General features: G+C 43.3%; 1 long non-coding RNA gene across 1 annotated transcript; it reads left to right on the top strand.

The window, feature by feature from the left end:
• Positions 1-1,123: 1,123 nt before the first annotated feature.
• Positions 1,124-19,662, top strand: LOC133160199 (uncharacterized). Its single transcript, XR_009715820.1, has 3 exons — positions 1,124-1,414; positions 1,501-1,633; positions 19,434-19,662. It is a non-coding gene; the product is annotated as an uncharacterized LOC133160199 (long non-coding RNA).
• The last annotated feature ends 1,235 nt before the right edge of the window (positions 19,663-20,897 follow it).

The following is a 20,897-nucleotide window of genomic DNA, read 5'->3' as shown; positions in this document are numbered from 1 at the left end:
CAGCTAGAAGTGGATCTGGTCAAACAGCTGAAGATCCCAGTAAGAATTACACCGACACGGCTTCGACCAGATATGATAATTGCTTCTGGTTCCACCAAGCAACTGATCATTCACAGTGCCCTGGGAAGAACGCATGGAGGGGGCAAATGAGAGGAAGTGAGCCAAGTACCAGGTGCCGGTGGAGGAGTGCAGTTGTTAAGGCTGGAAGACCCCCTAAAGTTGGGATGCTAAGGATTTGCAGGCGGTCCCTCTGCAAAGTCCTCACCATGCTGGAATTCACTGGTGAGACAAAGAGGAAGGCCATCAGGTCTGCGACTGAAGCCACAGAAAGAGCCACAAGATGGCTTTGGATCAAGAGGGCTGATTTTGTGAACGAATGCTGCTGGGTCACAGGCCGGAGTCTGATAACCTCCGGTCAGGTCGCCTGGGCGAGGGTTTCTGATGTTGATCGACCCGAAACACCCAGTGACACCAAGTTACATCACTGATGATGTGTCCCAGCACATCTGGTAGATGTATTTTTCACATCTATTTCTGTGTGAGGTGTTGCCCTTCAGAGTTCATTTAAAAACATTAAATCCGTCCGTCCGTCCGTCCGTCCGTCCATCCATCCATCCATCCATCCATCCATCCATCCATCCATCCATCCATCCAGCTCTGTCTGTCTAGCTGGCTTGCTTTCTATACATGCATTTAAATTTCATTGATACACAGATTGTCATTGATTTTGGGACTGGCCTGGTCCCTATCCCCTCCAAATAGTGGGGATCCACTTCAAATAAATACATTTTAAAACCCTCCCAATCCTGGTCGCATTATGCTCGCTCATTCTGAGTGTGAATACAGTGTTGTCACTGCATTTCAGTACTCCAAGACATTGATATTCCAATGATAGAAGCATGAATATTCAAAGATGTTAGAATTAAGTTTGCATTCATCCTCTGACAGTACAATAAAAAAAAACGTTTTTTCTCATAATGAACTGAACAGTTTTGCTAATTTTGCCACATTTCCCTGCTAAGTAATATCTTAAACTAGACATATGCTTATAAATCCCTCCTTTTCACATTTTAATCATTCAGTAGTGGTCTATATAAAGTGAAACAGCAATGCTTTTGTCTGAATTCCTCATCATTATAGCATCACAGGCCCCTCTTTTACCCCTGTTCTAAGGAGCGTCTGGGAGAAAGTCGTTTTGGTGCGGTCTCTGTCGCCAGTAGCCCGAGTTCCGTGAAGTAGTAGGGAGGTGCCGTTGCAGTTGGTAGAGTCGTGGTGGTGGAAGGGTGCGTCTTCTGGTCCTAGCCTTGCATTGAAGTCCCCAAGGATTGCCAGGATATCCACTGTCCACTAGGACATCGCTGACTTCTCTTACAAGGTCCTCAAAGAACCATGTCAGACGCCGCCACGTTGGTGGGTGAGTACACAACTATGACTGTTGTTACTGGGTTGCCCGAGAATTCTGTGTTCAGAATCCTGTCGGTATGGTGGTAAACCCGACAGAGAGCCTTATGTGCCCGTGGGCCCAGCAGTAACCCGACACTGCCTGTCACCGGAGTGTCTGGGAGAGCGGAGGCTTCGTGGCCGTTTGTCTACCGTCGATCATCGGACACAAAGTATGGCTGCGGATCCAGAGGTTTGTACGGCTTCGTGCACCAACTGCACCGTTCTCTTAGAGAGGTTGTCCCTGCTAGAGGGACGTGTCCGCCAGTTAGAGCAGAATTGCGCGATAACAGTAGATGTGGCGGATACAGACGCGGACTGTAGTCAGCCCGCTAGCCCAGTTAGCATTAGCCCCAAGCGGCTTGCTAATCGAGCTCAGCCAGGTAAGGCGCATAGCCGTCCAAAGTCATCTCGGTCTACTGGCCCTCGCACTTTGGTCATAGGTGACTCCATTACCCGAAATATTATGCTTAAAAATCCAGCCACAGTAATGTGTTTTCCTGGGGGCAGAGCACCCGACATACATATAAACTAATTTTAGGGAGCTGACTCGCAATAGGTCTAGTCAACAGCGTAGTTCTAACAACACTAGCTACTCGGACAAAGTGATACACGTCGGCTCCAATGATGTTAGGATGAGGCAATCGGAGATCACAAAGAGAAACATAGCGAGGACTTGGGATTTCGCCAGAAAGACGAGTCGGCATCGAGTATTTGTCTCTGGCCCCCTGCCTGGGAGAGGCACTGATGAGAGGTTTAGTAGATTAGTCTCCCTTAATCGATGGATGGCTGGGTTCTGTAAAAAGCAGGGACTGTAATTTATAGCCCCTCCGTGGGTCGTCACCTTATCGTGGTGGAGGGGTTTGCGTGCCCCTATGATCCTAGGAGCCTTGTTGTCTGAGGTTTCATGCCCCTGGTAGGGTCACCCATGGCAAACGGGTCCTAGGTGAGGGACCAGACAAAGCACGGCTCACACGAGCCCCTTATGACGAACAAAATAAATGGATCTCGTTTTCCCTCGCCCGGACGCGGGTCACCGGGGCCCCCCTCTGGAGCCAGGCCTGGAGGCGGGGCTCGAAGGCGAGCGTCTGGTGGCCGAGCCTTCGCCCATGGGGCCCGGCCGGGTACAGCCCGAAGAGGAAACGTGGATCCCCCTTCCCATGGGCTCACCACCTGTGGGAGGGGCCAAAGGGGTCGGGTGCAGTGCGAGCTGGGCGGCGGCCAAAGGCAGGGACCTTGGCGGTCTGATCCCAGCTGCAGAAGCTGGCTCTTGGGACATGGAATGTTACCTCTCTGGCTGGAAAGGAGCCCGAGCTGGTGTGCGAGGCAGAAAAGTTCAGAGCATGTAGTTCGGTTTGTGAAATTAGTTGTGCTGTGCGACGGGTTAGGGTTAGTCGATCAGGTGTCACAGAGTTGGAGAGAAGTCCACCATCCAGGAAGGGCGTGATTGGGAGGAACGGCCCCCCTGATCTGAACCCGAGCGGTGTTCTATTTTTGGACTTCTGTGCTCGACACGGATTTTCTATAATAAACACCATATTCAAACATAAGGGTGTCCATGTGTGCACTTGGCACCAGGACACCCTAGTCCGCAGTTCGATGATCGACTTTGCTTTGTAGTCGTGTCATCGGATTTGCGGCCGCATGTTTTGGACACTCGGGCGAAGAGAGGGGCGGAGCTGTAAACTGATCACCACCTGGTGGTGGGTTAGCTCCGGTGGTGTGGGAAGATGCCGGTCCGACCTGGCAGACCCAAATGCTCTGAGCCCCTTATGACGAACAAAATAAATGGATCTCGTTTTCCCTCGCCCGGACGCGGGTCACCGGGGCCCCCCTCTGGAGCCAGGCCTGGAGGCGGGGCTCGAAGGCGAGCGTCTGGTGGCCGAGCCTTCGCCCATGGGGCCCGGCCGGGTACAGCCCGAAGAGGAAACGTGGATCCCCCTTCCCATGGGCTCACCACCTGTGGGAGGGGCCAAAGGGGTCGGGTGCAGTGCGAGCTGGGCGGCGGCCAAAGGCAGGGACCTTGGCGGTCTGATCCCAGCTGCAGAAGCTGGCTCTTGGGACATGGAATGTTACCTCTCTGGCTGGAAAGGAGCCCGAGCTGGTGTGCGAGGCAGAAAAGTTCAGACTAGATATAGTCGGACTTGTCTCCACACACAGTTTGGGTTCCGGTACAAGCCCTCTCGAGAGGGGCTGGACTCTCTTCCACTCTGGAGTTGCCCACGGTGAGAGGCGTCGAGCAGGTGTGGGTATACTTATTGCCCCCCGACTGGGCGCCTGCACATTGGGGTTCACCCCGGTGAACAAGAGGGTAGCCTCCCTCCGCCTTCGGGTGGGGGGACGGGTCCTGACTGTTGTTTGTGTCTATGCACCAAACGGCAGCTCAGAGTACCCACCCTTTTTGGAGTCCCTGGAGGAAATGCTGGAGAGCGCTCCTCCTGGGGACTCCATCGTTTTACTGGGTGACTTCAATGCTCACGTGGGCAATGACAGTGAGACCTGGAAGGGCGTGATTGGGAGGAACGGCCCCCCTGATCTGAACCCGAGCGGTGTTCTATTTTTGGACTTCTGTGCTCGACACGGATTTTCTATAATAAACACCATATTCAAACATAAGGGTGTCCATGTGTGCACTTGGCACCAGGACACCCTAGTCCGCAGTTCGATGATCGACTTTGCTTTGTAGTCGTGTCATCGGATTTGCGGCCGCATGTTTTGGACACTCGGGCGAAGAGAGGGGCGGAGCTGTAAACTGATCACCACCTGGTGGTGGGTTAGCTCCGGTGGTGTGGGAAGATGCCGGTCCGACCTGGCAGACCCAAATGCTCTGAGATTTTGCTGGGGACGTCTGGCGGAATCCCCTGTCAGAAAGAGCTTCAACTCCTACCTCCAGCAGAGCTTTTCCCACGTCCCGGGGGAGGCGGGGGACATTGAGTCCGAGTGGACCTTGTTCCGCGCCTCCATTGTTGAGACGGCCGACCGGAGCTGTGGCCGTAAGGTCATTGGTGCCTGTCGTGGCGGCAATCCCCGAACGTGGTGGTGGACACCGGGTAAGGGTAAGGGATGCCGTCAAGCTGAAGAAGGAGTCCTATCGGGCCGTTTTGGCCGGTTAAATTGACCGGTAAATTTTCTCAATTTACCGGTCAATTTATTGACCGGTAAATTGAGAAAAAGTTCTCAATTTACCGGTCAATAAAACCAATCACTGCGTCGCCAACGCTGCCCTTTGTCACCGATTCTGTTCGATTCGGGTGGATGAGATCCGCCCGGATTTCTTAAGGGCTCTGGATGTTGTGGGGCTGTCATGGCTGACACGTCTCTACAACATCGCGTGGACATCGGGGACAGTGCCTCTGGATTGGCAGACTGGGGTGGTGGTTCCCCTCTTTAAGAAGGGGGGCCGGAGGGTGTGTTCCAATTACAGGGGAATTACACCCCTCAGCCTCCCTGGTAAGGTCTATTCAGGGGTGCTGGAGAGGAGGGTCCGTCGGGAGGTCGAACCTCGGATTCAGGAGGAACAGTGTGGCTTTCGTTCTGGCCTCAGCAGGATCCTCGAGGGTGCATGAGAGTTCGCCCAACCAGTCCACATGTGATTTGTGGACTTGGAGAAGGCGTTCGACCGTGTCCCTCGGGAGGTTCTGGGGGGGGTGCTTCGGGAGTACGGGGTACCGAGCCAACTGATAAGGGCGGTTCGGTCCCTGTATCACCAATGCCAGAGGTTGGTCCGCATTTCCGGCAGTAAGTCGGATTCGTTCCCAGTGAGGGTTGGACTTCGCCAACGCTGCCCTTTGTCACCGATTCTGTTCATAATTTTTATGGACAGAATTTCTAGGCGCAGCCGAGGCGTTGAGGGTGTCCGGTTTGGGGACCTCAGCATCGCGTCTCTGCTTTTTGCAGACGACGTGGTGCTGTTGGCTTCTTCAGGCCGTGATCTCCAGCTCCCACTGGAGCGGTTCGCAGCCGAGTGTGAAGCGGTCGGGATGAGGGTCAGCACCTCCAAATCCGAGTCCATGGTCCTCGATCGGAAAAGGGTGGAATGCCCTCTCCGGATCGGGGATGAGATCCTGCCCCAAGTGGAGGAGTTTAAGTATCTCTGGGTCTCCAAAGTCAAGTCAAAAGTCAAAGTCTGCTTTATTGTCAACATCTTCACATGCCGAGACACACACAGAAATCGAAATTACGTTTTCCTTATCCCACGGTGACAAGACATATTACATGATAGACATACAAGTAAACGATGCAATATAAAAAACAAGAAGGCACAAACAATAAATAATAAGAGTAACAATAAATAATAAATAAATAGATAACACAACGAATAAAAGCCAGTGTGCATACAGACAGTAAAAGTACAGTGTGAGGGGAGGATGGAGCGCGAGATCGACAGGCGGATCGGTGCGGCGTCGGCGATAATGCGGACTCTGTACCGGTCTGTCGTGGTAAAGAGAGAGCTGAGCCAAAAGGCAAAGTTCTCAATTTACCGGTCGATTTACGCTCCTACCCTCACCTATAGTCACGAGCTATGGGTCGTGACCGAAAGATCGAGATCCCGGATACAAGCGGCCGAAATGAGTTTTCTCCGCAGGATGTCCGGGCTCTCCCTTAGAGATAGGGTGAGAAGTTCGGTCATCCGGGAGAGACTCGGAGTAGAGTCGCTACTCCTCCACGTTGAGAGGAGCCAGATGAGGTGGCTCGGACATCTCATCAGGATGCCTCCTGGACGCCTCCCTGGGGAGGTGTTCCGGGCATGTCCCAGGGGACGACCCAGGACGCGCTGGAGAGACTATGTCTCTCAGCTGGCCTGGGAATGCCTTGGGATCCCCCGGGATAAGCGAGATGAAGTGGCTGGGGAGAGGGGAGTCACTCCTGAAGCTGCTGCCCCCGCGACCCGACCCCGGATAAGCGGAAGAAGATGGATGGATGGATGGATGGATTTAAATGATTCTGCTTGGGGACATAATACGTAAATATAATATTAGTTTTCAATGCTACGCCGATGACACCCAATTATATATGCCGTTATCGATGACAGAAACGCGGGATTGTTGTAATCTTGAGGCTTGCCTTGCGGAGATCAAGCAATGGATGTCTCTCAAGTTCCTTCGTCTTAACCCAGATAAAACTGAGATGTTGATAGTTGGTCCAACTCGTTATCAACACTTATTCAAGGAAACCGCTATAACTATAGATAACCGTACTATTACTCAGAGCGATACTGTAACTAATCTTGGGGTAATATTTGACCAAACTCTCTCCTTTCAAAAGCACAGCGCAGCATTAAGAATATAACCAGAATTGCGTTTTTTCACCTTCGTAATATTGCAAAGATTCGTCCGATCCTCTCGACCGGTGATGCAGAAACTATTATACATGCGTTTGTCACGTCGCGCCTGGACTACTGTAATGTACTATTCTCTGGTCTTCCTAAGTCCTGCATCAAAAGTCTACAGTTAGTACAAAATGCTGCTGCAAGGCTGCTCCCACGGGAAGACAATTTGATCACATTACCCCAATATTAGCCAACTTACATTGGCTCCCGGTCCATTTAAGATGTGACTTCAAGGTTCTTCTATTAACGTATAAATCACTGCATGGCTTAGCGCCTTCATATCTCGTCGACCTAGTTGTTCCTTATGTTGCGTCTCGTAACCTTCGTTCTCAAAACGCTACCCTTTTAGCGACACCGAGGGCCAAGAAAATGTCTGCAGGCTCTAGAGCATTTTCTATTCGGGCTCCAGAGCTTTGAAATGCCCTACCAATGGATATTAGGACTGCTACCTCAGTAGAAACATTTAAGACACGTTTAAAGACACATTTCTATGACATGGCCTTTAACTAACCTGTAGTGGCCGATTCGGCTGGAGTTTGCTTTCTCTCCCTCCTTGTTTCAAGATGTTCTATAAAAAGTCAAAGTCAAAGTCTGCTTTATTGTCAATCTCTTCATGCCAAGACACACAAAGAAATCGAAAATGCGTTTCCTCTATCCCACGGTGACGAGACACAGTACACGATAAACATACAAGTAAACAACACAAAATAAAAACAAGAAGGCACAAACAATGAACAATAAAAGTGATGAATAAATAATAAATAAACAAATGACACAGTAAATAAGAGGAGCAAAACGGTGCAAGAGTGCACAGCAGACAGTCAGAACAAAGCGCAAAAGTACAGGATGCCACGCAGAAGGGGGGAGAGAGTTCAGGACCCTAATGGCCTGGAGATTACAAAGTCCGCCAGTAGCGAGCAGTGCTCGCATACCACCACAGAGTCCCGGCACCATCCATCACGGATGTAGACGCACATCCCACCTCCTCGCGACTTTCCCCTCGTACAATGGCCCGGTCCGCCCGATAGCACGCTAGCCGCTCCGGATGCATAGCAGAGTCGGGAATGATGACGGTCAACCAAGTCCCACTGAACACGAGCACACAGCAGTTACGCACTGTCCGGTTCGTAGATCTCAGCAGGTGAATGTAAACCATGTTGATGTCCAGCGACCGAACATTCGCCAGAAGAATGGAAAGCACGGCCGGGCGAGCAGGGTTGTCCGCCAGCCTGGCCCGGACGCCCCCGCGCTCACCCCTCTTCAGTTTCCTCGCACACCGCTTCCGACGCTTCCCAACCGGGGGAGGAATAGCAGGCGAGTCCGGCGACGCTCCAGGACGGAGCAGACCGAGCACCTTTAATGTCCCCGCTTCAAAGTCCAGAACGCCACAAAACTCGCTTTCGCCGATGTCGAGCAGAACCAGCCCGCTGTACTTGTAGCACGACTCAGTACGACGAGACGAACACATAAAACTGTCGGACAAACCCACATTAAACGACAAAACAAAACACCGTTCGGGACAGAGAGAGGCCGCTGCGTGTGCACGCGCCGCCATCTTACTTGTTGTTTTGTTTTGACACGTTTTTTTCTAAAAGTTTTGATATAGGTAGGAGGATTGATATGGGACGGTAGTTGGATAGGGTTGTTCGGTCGTCTGATTTAAATATGGGGGTAATTTTTGCTTTTTTCCACGCAGTCGGAAGTATGGAATGTCTTATGCAGAGATTGATTAAATGGAGGATTAGGGGTAGGAAGTTACTGGCATGGGTTTTGTAAAAGTCTGTGTTTAGTTCATATATGTCTTTGGCCTTTGAGTTATTGAGTGAACTGAGAATACTGGATAACTCTGAGAGCGTAATCTTAGAGAAGGTTAGCTTGTCTGATGAGGGAGTTATAGGTGTGGGTGGAGACGGAGGATCAAAGTGTTCTGTCAGTTCTTTAATAGAGGTGATGAAGTAATTAGTAAATGCATTTGCAGTCTGTTCTTAATCAGTAGTGAGCGTATTTTGTAAAGATATTTGTATGTTGTTGTTTGTATTTTCATGAGTTTGCCCAGTGATGGATTTTAGTGTCTGTCAGAGGATTTTGGGGTTCGTGGCGGCCTGAGTGATTTGCTTTTGGAAGTAAGTGGTTTTAGCCTTACTTATCTCTAAGGTGCATTTATTTCTAAGATGTGTGAGAGCTGTTTTTATTGACCTATACAATTTCAGTGCAGTGGTTTTCTGTGCGATTAAATTGAGAATATCTGAGTTTATCCATGGTAATTTATTCTGTCGTAGACTGAGTTTTCTGGTGGTAGTGTATTTTTTCCATAGGGCTTTTATACGATTCTGGAAATCTGCTAAGATTTGTTCTGGGTCGGTGAGTGCTAGTTGATTGCTCCAATCAATATTCTTTATTTCGGTTTCATACTGTGGTAGCTTAGATCTTGGTATATTTGAAATAGTGCACTGTTGATGATTTTTCCGAGGTTTCTGTTTTTTCCCAACTGTGTATATGAGAGAATGGTCTGATACAGCTACGTGGATGACTCCTGATATGCTATATTTTGCGGGTTGATTGGTGAAGATGAGATCAAGAATAGAGCTGCGAGTGTGACATATTCTAGTTGGTTCTTTTATCAATTGGTGGAGTCCTAATTTTTCTGCCATGCTTTTTAGAGGTTTGGATGATTTGTCTTTGTAGTCTAAATTCAAGTCGCCAATTATAATATATTCCTTTGTTTTTATATGTTTTATAATCCGGCCCGCGGGCCGTAGTTTGGTGACCACTGCTGTAACGTAATTGTTCAAAATACATAATAGAGAATGGATCAAATTGACCGGATTAAAAAAAGTATCTCTGCAGCACCTGTGGGGATTAGATTATTTTTTTCTACAATCCTGGGCACTCCAAGTGAACAATAAAATGTATATAAAAGTTCAAAAGTGGATTTTGCATAATATGTCATGAAAGCAACCTACAGTTTAGTTTACATTTTGAATGTAACTTGCCCAACCTTGCTTGTATGGCCATTAGCTACAGGGAAATCCTGAGTAAAACTAAGTAAAAATAATTTTAAAAAACTATCAATAACAATTTAAATCTCAGCAACCAATGTTCCATGTGGTGTTTTGCCATTTGAAAGGGGTTGCCATGTCACAGTAGGATGGCTTTCCTGTATTCTCTTTCAGTTTAGGCTTAAAGCAGATAAATTCAACCCACGATGTCAACTCGTAGAGGCACCCCAGCAGAATAGTTCATGACTTGCAGAAAGAGCAGCAGCAGGTTCCCACCGCCATAGTAACAACTGAAAAAAAATCCATCCCTCCTGCCTTTCCCACCCAATGTTACATGCATAAAAGAACAAGAGGCTACCCGCTGGTCTGGTGTGGTTTGCTCACATGCCCCATCTTGCAGGAGACTTTCAAAAGATGGTCATTCTTCAACTTGACTTATGCTCATGCTGCCATTTCGTGACATCTGCACAGCCATCAACAACAGTCTTCTTAAAATTGCCTTCACATTCAATGTTGTTTATCCTCTTTCTTTTATTAAATCTTGTCAGGATGACAAAACTCACCTTTTTCACGTCCTGTCAGCTTGGGGAGCAAAATGAGGACAACCTGTGTGTTTACATTAGTGTGGCGCTTCTTCCCCACTGTGGTATTGATGTGGCATTATGGGGCTCACGGGTTGAGGGGACGCTGAGAGGTAGACAGAGAAGACTAAAAAGATGAGTTTCTAGAGCGCTTAATAGATCTAAGGGTCTGTGGGAGTGCAGTTTACCCCCCCCCCTCGCCACACCCCGTCTGTGTTTTTTTTTATTTATTTTTTGATCTCACAGCGAATAAGATGTAACTTGATGAGAATAGCAGGAAAAAGGGAAAGAAACAGGACAAGGTTGTGCTGTTTCCATATTTTTTGCAGTCAACAGCATCCCTAGTGGCCAATACCAGAGTTCAAAGCTGCTGCTCATCTGATGTTGTTTCTAGTGTTTCAACAAAGTTGACATTCGTGAGCCTGGGCACGCGGCAAGATTTTACAATTGTCGGCCGACATCCAAACTATGAGAGACAAAAAAATGTATGGGCCACATGATGTGCCCCAGTTACATTGACTGTCTTAGTATTTAATTATAGATGTATTGATATGATGTGGTGTGTTTTTGGCATGTTTTTTTTAAATTCTGGACTATATTTGACACACATGCATGTGTGCATGAATGCACGCACAAATGCACGCGCGCACAAACAAGCACACACAAACACGCACATTTATGGGGTGGGACTTTAACACATTAATTATGATTATTATATCACAATAATTAAAAATAATTATCTGAAATAAATGAATGCATTAAGAACATATTGATCATAGTTTACACCTCAAATAATGTGGAACATTTATTTCTATGAGTCCATTTTGGACTTTTTCTTTTCCCAAACCTAGGAGAGACTAAGAGCTTGCCCCTTTGTCTCTCACTTATTGTAAGGTACACAACTGACAACAAAGAACCACTTACAGCTACAGAAGCAGGAGAGAGGAAACAAAGTTGCAACAACACATAGAGAAGTCATTGTTTCAGAGACCAATCACACTCATGCTTACATATAAATAAAAAAGGAAAATATATATTCAAAATCTGAGCGTAGCGGAAGACGTGCAATGATATCACGCTACGGGCACTCCAATTGAACAAACTACATGACATGACACTTCTTGAATAAGAGTCCTGTTGTGACTTGTCATTTCTCGATGTATTAGTTGTTGTGAAGTTGCTGATCTTTTATACTTTGTCGTTTTGTTTTAAGTTTATTGTGTCATAAGCCTGATTGCATCAGTCGCAATGCAGTTGCCATTTCCTTGTATGCTTTGTCCTGTTATGTGAACCTTTATTCTGTCACATAAACCTGATGTTTTACAGTACATTAGATTGGGTTACCCTTAGGGAAGTTGTTAGTGTGTCTATCTTTCGTCCAGGTACAATGTCTAGTATTCTTGACTGTCCAGCCCTGCTTTCTGTTGATACTTGATAATTTACTTTTCAACTTTTGTATCATGTCTTTTTCTGGGTCAATATCCAACTCCACACGTGACAAGTCCATTGTAATCGTTTATCTTTTCCATTTGCTCCTTCAATTCAACTCAAACCGTTGTCTCCATGTAGTAAAGAGAATCAAAACTAAATTGACTCTGAATTGTTCTTTCACACTATGTAGTTAAATGTTGTCATTACAAGTTAACTTTACCAGTTACAGTATGGTTGCAAATTTTGCACTTTAAAAGTGTAAAAACTATTAATTAAATTAATCCCAGATTTAAAGAAAAAATGCGGCTGAAAAGCAGAATTAAACAATATTTTGATAGAAAAAAAACGTTTTCTGCACACACAAAAAGTGTACCGAAACTGAACCGAAAACCGTGATGCAAATACCGAGGTATGGACCGTACCGTGGGTTATCTGTACTCTCCCATCCCTAATTTTTACTGGTTTGTACTGATGTGTTTATATGCATTTTCTTCCCAGAGTTTAAAAATATTAATTTATGTCCTTTATTTGCTTCAGTTGTACACAAAACACCTTTAAAATGAAAACAGTTTTTTCGGACAAATAATTTTATGATGTGAATAATAATTACAAACCCTGTAATTAATTCATTTTTAAAAATCAGGTTTCATGCTCTTTATCAGAGTATCAGAAAGTGGGGGAAAATGTTTGGTCGTCTCTTTGTACATGTACAAAACTAAACCGTTCAAACCAGGACTGGGTTCAGTCCAAGTACCAAGGAAAAATACATTTTGGTGCCTTTTGAACCATTTAAAAAGTTTAAAAAACTAAAGTTAAAGTCCCAATGATCGTCACACACACATCTGGGTGTGGTTAAATTTGTCCTCTGCATTTAACCCATCCCCGTGTGATTTTGATCCATCCCCTGGGGGAGAGGGGAGCAGTGAGCAGCAGCGGTGCCGCGCTCGGGAATCATTTGGTGATCTAACCCCCCAATTCCAACCCTTAATGCTGAGTGCCAAGCAGGAAGGCAATGGGTTCCATTTTTATAGTCTTTGGTATGACCCGGCCAGGGTTTGAACCCACAACCTTCCAGTCTCAGGACGGACGCACACTCTACCACTAGGCCACTGAGCTGGTTACAGTGTGGTTGCAAATTTTGCACTTTAAAAGGATGCATGAGAGATGTTTTGGCATATTAAGTATTAATATTGAAATTGTTGTGGTGGCTCCATTTTACATTTTAGTGGCTAGCCGGATAGAGCTGTAATAACAGAAACAGATGGAAAAATAGAATACATTTACAGGAAAAAGCATCTGTCTGTAGTGAGATTGTATGTGTTGGAAATGGAAGTGCATACCTCAAAGCATTTTGTGTTATTTATGTTACTCTAATAGCTCGTCATCGTGCTGGTTTCTATGGAGTGAACATGGCAAAAAATAAAAGCTTGCCAAAAATACAACTGTAGTTAAAACAACTAAAAATGTTCCATTTGTCTGATTGTAATGTTTAATTATTGATATATACGTAATGGTACAGACAGGATTTGTAAGTAAAAATGCACGCAACTGAGATGGAATATATTGATGCTATATTTGTAATAGTTGCAAAGTATTTTTTTTTTTGAACAAGTTCGGTTTTACATGTTCAGTCACATATGATGTCCATATTTCATGACTCTTTGCTGAAATTTCATAGAATTAGAAAATAGAGAAGAAAAAAAACATTTTTCTAACATAGTGACCGTATTCGTCCAGCCATCCATCCATTTTACGAACCAAGCAGTTTAAATTTTTTTCATTTTATAAAATCTTCAATACAAATACTGTGACGATGGTGCAATGCTCTATCCTCGTTGTTCCTCAACTTTTCACGGTCCCTTACCCCTTCAGACATACAATCCATGTCTCACACAAACACTCTATATCAAATCAATCAGTCAATCAATCAATCAATCAATCAATCAAATAAGGATGCAGACACGCACACAAGATCATGAAATAATAACAGATATCTTTAAAAAATGACCTAAAATATTCAAGCACCATGAAAATACACTAAATAATAATCAGGACTTCAAAATAAACTACAGCAAAACTATGTAAATCTAAATAATAAATATTAAATAAAAGCGTAATTGAAAAAGTGGACGTTGATGTTAATAACGAAACAGATATGCCATCCAATAAGTTCAGGGGGTAGCTTGATGAGATTGGCTCCAATTCAGCAGAGTTTGATTTCAATTACGTGTAAAAAGATGTCATTTCCAGTTAATAAAACCCTAACTTATTTTTAAGTTGACAATAAAGTGTTATTATGCATCAATAAAGTTTAAACCAAATACTATTGCGTTGTACACTAACTCACCAAATTCAGACATTATTTAAAGATGCACACACACGTCCCCCCCGCCCACACACACACACACATAAGGAAATTACCCATTGTGATGCATTTATCAACAAATTACAACCTGAAATCAACTACCCAAAATTCATTTCAAAAGTTCCAAAATTCTACTGAGCATTTATTGAATGACGATTATTACCAATTTTTTTATTTTGTTCGTATAATTCTTGAGCAAATCAAAATGGCACATCTAAATTTTTGTATTCCTATTCCATCTAATCAGGCTGTTTGAAAATCTGATTTTTATTATATATATATATATATATATATATATATATATATATATATATATATATATATATATATATATATATATATATATATATATATATATATATATGTATATCAATTATAATATATCAATTATATATCCATCCATCCATTTTCTGAAGCGCTTAGTCCCCACGGGGGTTGCGGGAGTGCTGGAGCCTATCCCAGCCGTCATCGAGCAGTAGGCGGGGGACACCCTGAACCAGTTACCAGCCGATCACAGGGCACACAGAGACAAACAACCATTTGCACTCGCACTCACACCTAGGGACAATTTGGAGTCTTCAATCGGCCTACCAAGCATGTTTTTGGGATGTGGGAGGAAACCGGAGTGCCCGGAGAAAACCCACGCGGGCCCGTGGAGCACATGCAAATTCCGCACAGGGAGGGCCGGAGGTGGAATCGAACGCGCACCCTCTTAACTGTGAGGCGGACTTGCTACCCAGTGCGCCACCGAGCCGCCTTCAATTATATATATATATCTCTCAATTATATATATATATATATATATATATATATATATATAATTGATATATATATATATATATTATGGAATCCATAATATATATATTATGTCAAATTTAGAGGCAGTGGAATTACCAACCATACATTTTAAAACAGCAAGCAAGAATTTATGGGTTAACAGTGCTTTTAGATAATTTGAGTTTGAATATTGACAACGTATACATGCAGCTGGTTTTATTGTTTTATTTTGTGGTAGCCAATTTGCATAGTTATTAATGAATACAATATCAGAGCACGCCCGCTTCTCACCTGCTGTAGGGAGCAGCATTTCCACCATTGCGAGTGCCAGATTTTGTTCACCTTCAAGTAGGATACCAGCTAAACACATGGTAAATGAGTCCTTATTTGGAAACACCTTATTTGGAAAATCAAGCCAGACAGTCACACAGCCTTATGAGTCAACAAAACGCAAAGCATGATTTTAGACAGACTTAATAAACTAAACAAAATCAAAATTTTGGCTCTTATTTTAATTTTTTTTGAAAAAGAACTGATAGAGATGAGCTGAACAATGTAAAATTGGAAAACCATATCATTTAAAATGTAACAATCAGACGGAAAACTAGTACGAATCTTTATTATTGGATTTTATTTTGAAATTTGGCAACATTTTGAAGACCAGTTAAAAGTTGGAAACTTTGTAATGGCCAACAATGGGGAAATTAGGGTGACTAAAATCCTAATTTGGGACTTTTAAGAGCTGAACTACACAGTTTAAATATTCGAATAGTGTAAATCGGTATCGGTACATAACTAACTGGATATAAACTGAAATAATTATACTGTAAATTACACATGCAGTATTATTCTCTAAAAATTGCAGTAATTTACTGGATCACACTGGGCCAGATGATTCAGCCTACTGATTATTAAATATGTTCAATAGGGGTGTAACGATTCATTGATACACATCGATTAATCGATATAATGCTCTACGATTTATTGGCATCGATGCTAAACGTAAACATCGATTTATATCGCCGTGTTTGACCTCGGACATTAGACGCGACTTTATTTTGAAATCCAGTTCATTGTTGCTTGATTCCTCTTTCCGGGAGCAGTGCGCAGCGTTGTTGTGTTGTGAGCAGAGCAGGCATGTGAAAGGGGAGTCGACAACTAGTACGCGGCTCCTGGGCTGGTGCTATGGCTAGTGTCCAAAAAGACGGGGAAATTTGCTCCCCTTTAGGCTTCAAGTCATTCGTTTGGAAGCACTTTGGATTCCAAAGAAAAGATGGCTCAACGGACAAGACACGTGCAGTTTGTAAATCCTGCCATGCGGTGATCAAATATTCCGGGAGCACAAATCTCGCCGCACATTTAAAGAAAAAACACGACATCAAAGTTCAGTGTTAAAATAAGCACTTTGTATACTACAATACTCTTGTAATTTCCTAAATAAAGAGTTTGCAGTACCTTGTTGATGTTGCGTATGAATTGTTATAAATCAGGATATTGTTCTATATTTTTTATAGAGCACTATATCGCGATATATCGTGAATGAATCGCAGCAGGCTTTAAGATATCGGCAAATATCGTATCGTAGTTCTTTGTATCGATATGATATCGTATCGTGACAAAACCCGCGATTTACACCCCTAGTGTTCAATGTATGAAATAGAAAACAAATTAACCACAACATCGACAACTTCACGGTGTCATCATCAGTCAGAAACAAGCGAGAGCTCCGTCAAGATTTATCTCCTTCCACTGCTATAATTTATGTTCTTCAATCCGCACTGTAAACCACAAATACAGGTTGCTTGCATGCTTCATTCAAGAGCAGGCGGTAGGATTAGCTGAGAAAAAAATTAAAGGAAAATCTGCTTTTAAACCCCTCCTTTTCTCCTATCTCACCAATGGCTGTAATCCATAAACTTGTGCCAGCTGTTGCCTTGTGCTAAATCCTTCTTAAGAGAAACAGACCTAAAAAGCCCAATCAACAGTCGCTCAACTGTGAGGTTGTGCCACCATAAACTCTGGCTGTAGCTGCAACTGCAGCCTGATGCACAAATTACAAATGACAAACTCTTATACACTCACTCAAAGGGAACAAGTAAAGTGTACTTTTAAATTATAAAAAACTGTTTGTGTGTCTCAATAATGTTACAGTACCAGCAGACCAAAGATGGGATCACCCATTAAAAATAACAGAAAGTTTGGACGAAAGGCTGACTCAACCAGAACTGGTTTTGCGAGTCAAGCATAAGATAACAATATCAACATGAATGACTGGGAATTGATCCCACACTACCATTACCACTAACTGCAATACTAAGATAGTAATGAATATTTTTCTCTTAATAGTTTATGCCGGCGGCTCGGTGGGGCACTGGGTAGCACGTACGCCTCACAGTTAGGAGGGTGCGGCTTCGATTCCACCTCCGGCCCTCCCTGTGTGGAGTTTGCATGTTCTCCCCGGGCCCGCGTGGGTTTTCTCCGGGCACTCCGGTTTCCTCCCACATCCCCAAAAATGCTTGGTAGGCCGATTGAAGACTCCAAATTTTCCCTAGGTGTGAATAAGAGTGCAAATGGTTGTTTGTCTCTGTGTGCCCTGCGATTGGCTGGCAACCGGTTCAGGGTGTCCCCCGCCTACTGCCCAATGACGGCTGGGATAGGCTCCAGCACGCCCGCGACCCCCGTGGGGACTAAGCGGTTCAGAAAATGAATGGATGGATTGTTTATGCCAAATATTCATTATAATGATGGAAAAAAAATACAATGCCACTTGTGTGACAAAATATTTTCCAATTTTTCAAACGTGTGTCGTAAAATTCATGATCGGGAGACAAACACGTCATGGGTTCAGCCAGGGGTTAGTGTGGCAGGAGGAGGGCGGTCCAGGCACGCAGACTGTTCCGTTGCCACCACATCATTGTCACCTTAAATCTCAAATCTGGATCACCATTATTCAACTCTAAATGAACCCAGACCAGTCTGTTCATTTGACAAGAGGTCAAGGGTTTTTTAGGATCAGTTGTTTGTCTTTAAATCCACAACACATAGGGTGAAACAGGGGGCACTCTGACCTGATATAACATATACGAATGAATAAATATGTATGTATTACATATATATATAAAATATAAAATATGTATGTATTACATATACATATACATATATATATATATATACATATACATACATATACATATACATATACATATACATATATATATATACATATACATATGTATATATATGTATATGTATATGTATATGTATATATATATATATATATATATATATATATATATATATATATATATATATATATATATATATATATATATATATATATATATATATATATATAAATCTATGTAAAACATAATGTCCTCTGATCGGTTCATCGGGTTTACATATTCCGCCTACATATTACATCCCTGTGTGGCGGCAGTCACACGACACTTACAGATATTGGAATTCGGTCCACACAAAAGGTGCTCCTTCGGTTTTTGAGAAAAAGGCTTTTGAGTGTGCTTTCTGATGTGGAAAATACGGTATGTATATATGTTTGTGTGCTTGTCAGAATATGTCCTATTTAATATTAACATCAAAATTATTTAAGAAAGTTGTATGTATTTAGTATGTCAAGGACTTTGGAAGTGAGACACTATAAATATTTATGAGATGTTCAATAAGGCTGAATATGCTGTTCTCAAACATGGGTCTGTCTAAACCTGGATTTAGTCGGTTAGGAGCATTGACCTCATCCAATCACATGGCCTGATCTCATGAAGATACAAGTGAGTTCATCTGGAGTTCATCATGTCGGCCGTTGCGGCATTGGCAAATGAAAGTGGTCCAATGAGGGCTGTTTATTTCAAACCTTCCCTGCAGCCATGGAGTACCTGTTGAGATAAATAAATGGTGTTCTAAAGCAAATAATCGAACTCTCTCTCTCGCTCTCTCTCTCTCTCTCTCTCTCTCTCTCTCTCTCTCTCTCTCTCTCTCTCTCTCTCTCTCTCTCTCTCTCTCTCTCTCTCTCTCTCTCTCTCTCTCTCTCTCTCTCTCTCTCTCTCTCCTTTCTTTCTCTCTCTTTCTTTTTCTCTCTCTCTCTCTCTCTCTCATTTGTACATTTAATAAGTGAAGTCTTGAAAGATTTGTTCAAGGACATTGTCACTTCATCCCTGCAGTTCAACATGTTTACTGTTAGATCGGTATTTCCCAAAGCATAACATCTGAAACTAGATAGAACTTGTGAAGTAAAAACAAGACAAACTAAATCATAATGTTATTTCTCCTCCTTAATACTGCGGACTGTCACAACGCATCTGTAACAGAATGGTAATCTTTCACCCCCTTGTAACATCAAGCACGCACTGGAGAGCAATCACTAAACCAGGTCAAATATGTTTCGGCATGATTTCAGCAGTTTCAGTTAGAAGTTCTGTAACTGATTTCAAGTATTTTGATCGAAGTCTTGAGCCAATTTTATCAATTTATTTTCTATCCAATTGTTTTTTCAGAGACACAAGGAAGCACCAGATTCACCCTGGACTGATTGCCAGCAGCATGGCACTTACAGACAACCATTTAAACTCACGAGGAGTCTTGAACATGCATAGCTTTGGAACGTGAAATCACACATCTGGACAAAAATCAGCATTTGGAGAAGAAGCAAACGCCATGCACAGAGGTCAGATCCGAGCTGTAACCCAAAACCTTCGACTCTGAGTAAGACATGCCAACTACACATTCAACCGTACTGTGCAGCGCAAAAACAAAGACTTCCTATTAATAATAGTGAAGACATTATTATTTGGATAGAAATGGATACTTTACTCACACATTTGTTTAGTGATCAAGAGTGTACTTACATTAGGGCCAAGCATTTCTTAATAATGACAACCTGGGCACCTTGAATTCTCGAAGAGGTAATTTAATAAGACATACTTGGACAGAAACTCTACAACTACAGTAGAGTATTACAGTATTTATGACATTATTTATGACATTTTGCTAAATGGGCATGAAAATATAACATATACATATATACACACACGCACGCACACACGTGTATTTATTTATTTGTATTATACATTGGTGATAACATGGCATTGGTGAGTTAAGCCAAAATATGGATTACAGCAATTATATTTGGTATTACCTTTAAAAATATAAACCTAAGTTTTACGAACAAATTATCATGTCAAAATGAAGAGTAAACTTGAGAAATTTGTGATTACAATCGGCCATCCATACATTCCTATGCTATGCAAATAATACATTTATAATTATGCAAGCAAGTAGTCCAATATAGTGTATTATGCTTCAATCGCTAAATTCAATACTATGGTCTATGTGCTATGTCGTTAATGGGCTCAGTCAATGGGCCTGAGTGGTACTTCATTACCATGCCTTCATCATATCTGTATCAAGCTGGGTTGACGAGGTCGGCACAGCACCAAGCTGCTATGTAGGTTAACCCCAACAGCACTTTGATCCACGAGCGGGAATAAATAAAGTGTTTAGAGATAGGTGAGTGCTCGGTCAGCTCGTCTGTGCGTATAAGTGTCACAGTCGTGTCACGCTGAAAGCAGCCATGAGGCCTTGGTAGAGGTAACATGGAGCAAGTGGGCCGCCTACAGGACAAATTAGCACTTGGAAAATCGCAAGCTGAACCCTGGCAACAAAAGTACCTCAACCTCGGCCACATACACACAAATCAGTCTAATTGACTGTCATTATTCTCAAAAGACACTGTTTTCACGTCACAACATGAATGAAATACCAAAATGTTTCCACCTATTTGCTTTCATACCAACACATATCAAGTGCTTTCAACTCATGCGATGCTTCCGCCCAACTATTTATCTTCTTTCTCAGAGGGCCAGCATGTTCACTTAATCAGTAGTTTTGCCGGGTAATGGCAAATCCATCCAGTCATTTGAGAATTATTTTTGGTTACCAATTTAAAATAATCTGGTTTT

Source organism: Syngnathus typhle, linkage group LG9 (genome assembly GCF_033458585.1).
Source record: "Syngnathus typhle isolate RoL2023-S1 ecotype Sweden linkage group LG9, RoL_Styp_1.0, whole genome shotgun sequence".
In the NCBI taxonomy this organism is placed as follows: domain Eukaryota; kingdom Metazoa; phylum Chordata; class Actinopteri; order Syngnathiformes; family Syngnathidae; genus Syngnathus; species Syngnathus typhle.
This window is presented reverse-complemented; position numbering and strand designations above follow the sequence as displayed.